Source organism: Dysidea avara, chromosome 14, assembly GCF_963678975.1.
Source record: "Dysidea avara chromosome 14, odDysAvar1.4, whole genome shotgun sequence".
NCBI lineage: Eukaryota > Metazoa > Porifera > Demospongiae > Dictyoceratida > Dysideidae > Dysidea > Dysidea avara.
In genome coordinates this window covers 5,207,567-5,213,302 of record NC_089285.1, presented here as the reverse complement: position 1 = coordinate 5,213,302, position 5,736 = coordinate 5,207,567, and the positions used below count along the sequence as shown (strand labels likewise).

Below are 5,736 nucleotides of genomic sequence, written 5' to 3'. Positions count from 1 at the left end.
ATAACTTTTTAACTTCACCATCACTGAGATCAGCCATTATCAATAGCGGATCCAGGATGGGGCATTTGGGGCAAATGCCCCCCCCCTCTCACCTTGTGGAGAAGCTAGCCATAGCTACTTCCGAATAAAATACTGAACTTTGTCAGGCCAAGATCAGTTTTGCTATTAAACTTGTGAAAATATGGTAGAATTTCACCTGAAATCAAAGCAAACCAGTCAAACTAGTTGTGAGATTGTCATAGGCGGATCTAGAAGGCATTGACAGGGGGGGCCAAAGGGGGGCAAGAAAATTTAGTGCACAATAGTGTTTGTTCCACTAAGAGGAATTCTAGTACACAAGTTATGTTCAGTTGCATAACTTTATTCAGTATAGCTGGATGAATGATAGACATACAGTTGTAAGACTGTAGTTAGAGAAAAAATTAGACTTCCTAGGTTTGAATTTGGGAGCATTTTTGATAAAATTTAGCTAACGAGGTGCATGTTTGCAATGCATATAAAGATTAGTTAGAAATAAAACCTGTTTGATGGTAAAGTGTACTAAATCAAAAATATGGTGTAGCTAGTATTGTTATAATGACATTAGAATTGTGACTGTTCTATTAGAGTAGTGACTGCTCTATTAGAGTATCTCGATCTCAACACAAAAATTCAAACTTATTTGCCTCACTTTCTTTACAATGTACAGTATAACTGTAAAGTATAACTGTTGTCTTCTATTTGCACATTGGCTTTCTATACTTCTGAATACAGTGTGAATGCATGATTCCAGTTTCTGGAATCAGTATAGTAGTGTGAGCCCAAGGGGGCAAGAGAAGGGCCAGGGGGGGCACAGCACCCCTTGGCCCCCCCTCAGATCCGCCTATGGAGATTGTTACCCAGCACCTTCGTGCGTACTAAGCGCCACTAAAAATAATTATCGTGTTGCTGTTTAAGACATTCGAAGCCTTTTGAACAGTTTTTAAGACTTCACAACCATCTGCAAAGGGCAAAATTCAACAGTGAGACACTATAAAGAGGTGATTATTTGGTGCTTCAAAAATGCAGCAACTAGCAAGAGAATCTGGCTTCCCCAACCACCTACAACTTAGCCTATTTGTGCCCCTCCCCTTGCCAGCTACTGGATCCGCCCCTGATTATTGTCTCATTTTTAGCTTCACCATCTCATGTGACTTAAGATTTTTTTTGTACCAAACAAAGTCATGATGATCTTACAATAAGTAGCTACACTTCTGTTAATCACTATAGCTAGCTAACTAGCTTCAGTTTGTGATAATTTCATACACACACATTTTCATAGTCAGTAAAGCATATAATACCAGAAAAAATATTTATTCAATCTAAGAGTCATACAAATCTAGATTTTCTTGCTCAGTTAGCACACCTGCAAAAGTTCGTAGTAATGCTTGTTTAAAATTGAGGAGTCAGTGGTGTGCGCATGCGTATTAGATGTAATTAAGTCGCCATCTTTGTCGCTATTGTTGTATCAGAGGTTGTAAATGTGAGTGATATGACGCCAATGACGGTGTATCTCGCGGAAAGAGTGTGCGCGATCGGCGCCATCGTCCAATGAGCCACGATGATAGTTATGGACCACAACCCTCGTACATCCCTGTTGGCTGTAGTGGTGAAGTGGCGCGGCCAAGTGGACAATTCCTTCGATGGCAGCAATCAAAAACAGCTCTAGATGAGTAAGTATTAGACTAAAATGATAGCTTGTACGATAGTTTTAGCCGTATTAAATTGTTTATTGTGTATTGTATGACAATGACCTGCAAATTATTCAACTTTGGTGTTCAGTGCTGTGTACGTATTACATGTTTTATAGCTATCCTGTTATCTCAGCTTATGGCGGATGACGAGTGGACACAGTTCATCAGCCATCAACAGTAAGAGTATGCATGATCTGCTGTTATGATTTTGTATATTATCTCTTCAGAGGTACAACTTCTTGTCGAACCTCTTAGTTCTACAGGCTGTCAGTGTACAACATCTGCAGTGTTAGTTTCCTTCAATGGCAGCTGCTTCCTTTAAAGAATCTGGTAGCGACCATATGTGGACAGTTTTGTTCTTTTTTCATGGAGTTGTCCAACGTCATCTTCTAAGTACTTACAGCTGTAAGTGCATTAAGCCTGATTGGGTTTTTATTCATTTTCTTTTCAATAGGGTAGGAATTACAGACTTGGTCTCAGTTCTAGGAGATTCTTCTTATTGCTAACATCTGTAAGTAAGTACACTGAGAGTGTCCAGTATACAATTTATATTTACCTTTGTTTAGGTTTATGGAAACTGGTCTCATTTCTTCTGGGAACCGGTCTCATTTCTTCATGTTTTTCACTACTTTTTATCAACAGCTGATGGCTGCTACCTTGTCTGGCACTGTAAATGAGTTGAGTGCTTTCAAGAACCTGTTCCGTCTTGTTTGTCCTTATTTCACTGACCATGCTCGTATTGCTAACAAAAGTAAGTTCACTGAGAGTATGCAAATTATATTATATTTAGTCTTGTTTCAGTTGTACTTTAGTGATTACAAGATTCTTGGACTTGGTTATCAGTGTATCAGATGCTTCTTGTGAGCTTACGTAACACGTTAGCCCAACAAAGTCACATACTAAGTGGCTGTTTTATGTCTGGTTAGACTCACTGATAACACCTGTAAGTACACCAAATAATCCAGAATATGAATTATGTTTGCCTCCACTTAGGGTTGTGAGACCTGGTCTTATCAGACTTGTCTTAGTTGTACATGGATTGTCGGTCTCAGACTCGGTTTCAGTTTTAAAAGCTTGTTACAAACTGTAAGTACAATGATTGTTCAGTATACGCATTATATTTACCATCTTTAATAGAGTTGTGGGACCTAGCCGCCGTTCTACATGGTAATACTAGGTTTCCAGACAAGGTCTCAGTTTTATGAGAATCTTATTGTTACAGACTGTAAGTCCAACGATTGTCCAGAATACACATTATATTTACCGTCTTTGTATTAGAGCTGTGGGACAGTTCTACCAGACAACTAACAGATTGTCACAGAGTTCTACATAGTGATGATAATACAGGTAATTTGTAATGGAACTTGTGAATTGTATTTACTGTCTTACCTGCTACAGTTGGATAAAGACTGATAAATGACGAAATTGATTTGATACTGCCATGGCCAAGGAGACATTGATTTACTAGCTGTACCTATTGTGGTTTTAACATATTTACAGAATTAAATTCATTACAAATATAATTATAGAAATTATTTAATTAAGGTTATGGAAAGTAAAAAAGTACAGTAGTATAGTAGCCAATATATGGTTGAAATAGGCTTAGTATAGTCTGATAATACACTGCACTATACTAGTGATTTAATCTCTAATATATGACTGTCTTAAATGTATTCAATAAGCTTGTTATAGTAAAGTCCTAATCTATTAATATACGCTGTACTATTTCATTCCAATACCAACATAATAAGACTGTTATAGACCTTATTATTCTGAGCTTTTTTCACAGTGGAAGAGAGTCCAAGACATTTTTGGCACCAGTGGCTACAAGAATGGATACTGGATCTACGTCAAAGGAAGTGGTTGGAGCTGAAAAACAATAAGTTGGTGATTAGTTTTAATGATGATGCCAGATAGTCCATGGGATCATTAAAAGAGTTAATTTCTTGGAGTGATTCAGGCTAAGACAAGAATATTCAATCAGATAAAATTCAAGTAGCTGACAAGAGCTATCTAAGGCTGATAGTCAAACCTTGTCCATTAGAACTGGATTCAACTTAATAAAAAAAAATATATTTCTCATATAGATTATTAACATTATTCCTTGATCATTAATTTTAAAGAGAACATTTTTAGTGAATGATTTGATACTTGCTCTTATTTTATCATGTGGAACATGAGGAGGGGGAAACAGAATAAAGATAAAACAGAAACAGCTAGTAAACATTGAAAGTAAATGTGTAAAAGGTTGAATCTGGAATTTTATAGAACTGTCTTTAGAATTGTGTACAAATTAATAGGCTGTATAAAAATATATTTTGCTGGTGTCACTGGTGTGCTGTTGTATTTTGCTGTTAATGCTGCTGTTTTATCAAAGTGATTTTAATCAGATGACTAGTTGACAGTTGCTCTGGAAATAGATTTTGGATTCAGTATCGTGGTCTTCACACCAATACTTGTGCCATATCATGAAATCGCCAGTGAAAATGCAAGTCACAGTAAAAGTTGATCTACAATAGTCACAGTAAGTCTAATAGAGCACATAGGTATGTAGTATGTCTTACATAATACTGTGTATGTATGTAGTCATTACAGTAATATAACAACTTCAGGTGCATGTGATTCCGAATACAATAAGTTACTATAGTTGTGAAGGGTTTGAAAATCAGCATATAAACTTAACTAACCTGTCACCTATATATCCCTTCAATAATCTGACACTGCTGCACTTTCTCTATGTAACACCATCTTAGGAGTGGATCCAGATTTTTTTAAAGAGGAAGGTACCACTATGATGCACTCTGGAGTGTGGTAGCTGCTGAGTTGCAGCTTCAGTCCAGTTACAGTAATATATAGCAAATAATCACTGTACAGGCAAGTTTCGTTGTTAATTTAAGCCCTTAGAAATGCAATTGAAGCATTTACTACTGTGGGTAGTTGCAATAGTTCTAAAACATTAATCAATAATTGTTTTTTTGAGACTTATATTATGTATACTGTATGAAGAGATGCTTAGGTAGCAGTTTCAAGTAAAATCAGTGTTTTGTCACTGTAAGATCAAGCAGCATCAGCATCAGATCAAGTAATAGTAAGGCTTGGGGGTATAGAACACTTGAACTATCTCTGCATCTTATTGACGCCACCACTAATCTCACACAGTATTTGAGACCATTGAGCATAGAATTGCAGTGGTTAAGCACAGCTCAAAAACTACAATAGTACTTGCAATGAAAGTTTAGCAATATACGCAATATAAAAGATATAATACAAAACATTACTACTAACTGGTACAGAATTGTTATTGATATGCAAACAGTGCTTGCACCACAGTACATATACACACACCTACAATTTATAAAAATAGGCAAGTAATCTCTTACATGTTCTCTAAAAATTAAGCTTACAATTAAGGTATACAACTTAAGTGTACAAGAATTGTTAGCATATAGTAAAAATTAATGTGCATGCCGAATCTAGAAATTGTACCATGTGTATGCATTTACGTAGTATGATGATACAGTCTGTGTATAGTGTGATCCATATTCACTAAGGTGTTACAGTAGTAGATTTGATCTCTTCTATAACTGCTACAAGATCTTCTACTTTCCCAAGTTTCGCTAATAATGTTGGCCAAGTTTTTGGTGTGACACCTTTGTTAGTACTCAGCCAGTCTCTGAAAAGCTGCTGACAACATTTCTTTGGGTCATCATTGTGCTTTGCCTTTATAGCATCAACATCAATAATTTTGAATCGCAATAAATAAGCAACATCTTCCCAGTATGCTTTAATAGTTGGAATTACAATGGTGATCAGATCTCCCATTTCAGGTACTGCATAGGTATTATACGTACAGTGAGCTTGTCAATTAGTTTACAACATATTTTCTCACCTGTGTCTAACATTCCAATTGTATGCAAGTTACTGGGTACTGATTGATCACAGTTAGCATGGACAGTCACTGTAAAGATAAAAGCAATACTGTAATTTGTTTTTTTCATTGTAAAATAATTGTATGCAAAACTGG

At 36.2% G+C, this 5,736-nt stretch overlaps 1 long non-coding RNA gene across 5 annotated transcripts; it reads left to right on the top strand.

Annotated features, from left to right (window-relative positions):
* Positions 1-1,570: 1,570 nt before the first annotated feature.
* On the top strand, positions 1,571-3,247 carry LOC136244353 (uncharacterized). 5 transcript variants are annotated; one of them, XR_010695169.1, is made up of 10 exons: positions 1,571-1,691; positions 1,846-1,889; positions 1,940-2,117; positions 2,167-2,227; positions 2,355-2,463; positions 2,514-2,655; positions 2,706-2,798; positions 2,850-2,937; positions 2,991-3,059; positions 3,111-3,247. It is a non-coding gene; the product is annotated as an uncharacterized lncRNA (long non-coding RNA). The 5 variants fall into 5 exon arrangements; XR_010695168.1 differs by having other exon boundaries at positions 1,572-1,691; positions 2,167-2,223; XR_010695165.1 differs by having other exon boundaries at positions 1,572-1,691; positions 2,167-2,223; positions 2,279-2,463.
* The last annotated feature ends 2,489 nt before the right edge of the window (positions 3,248-5,736 follow it).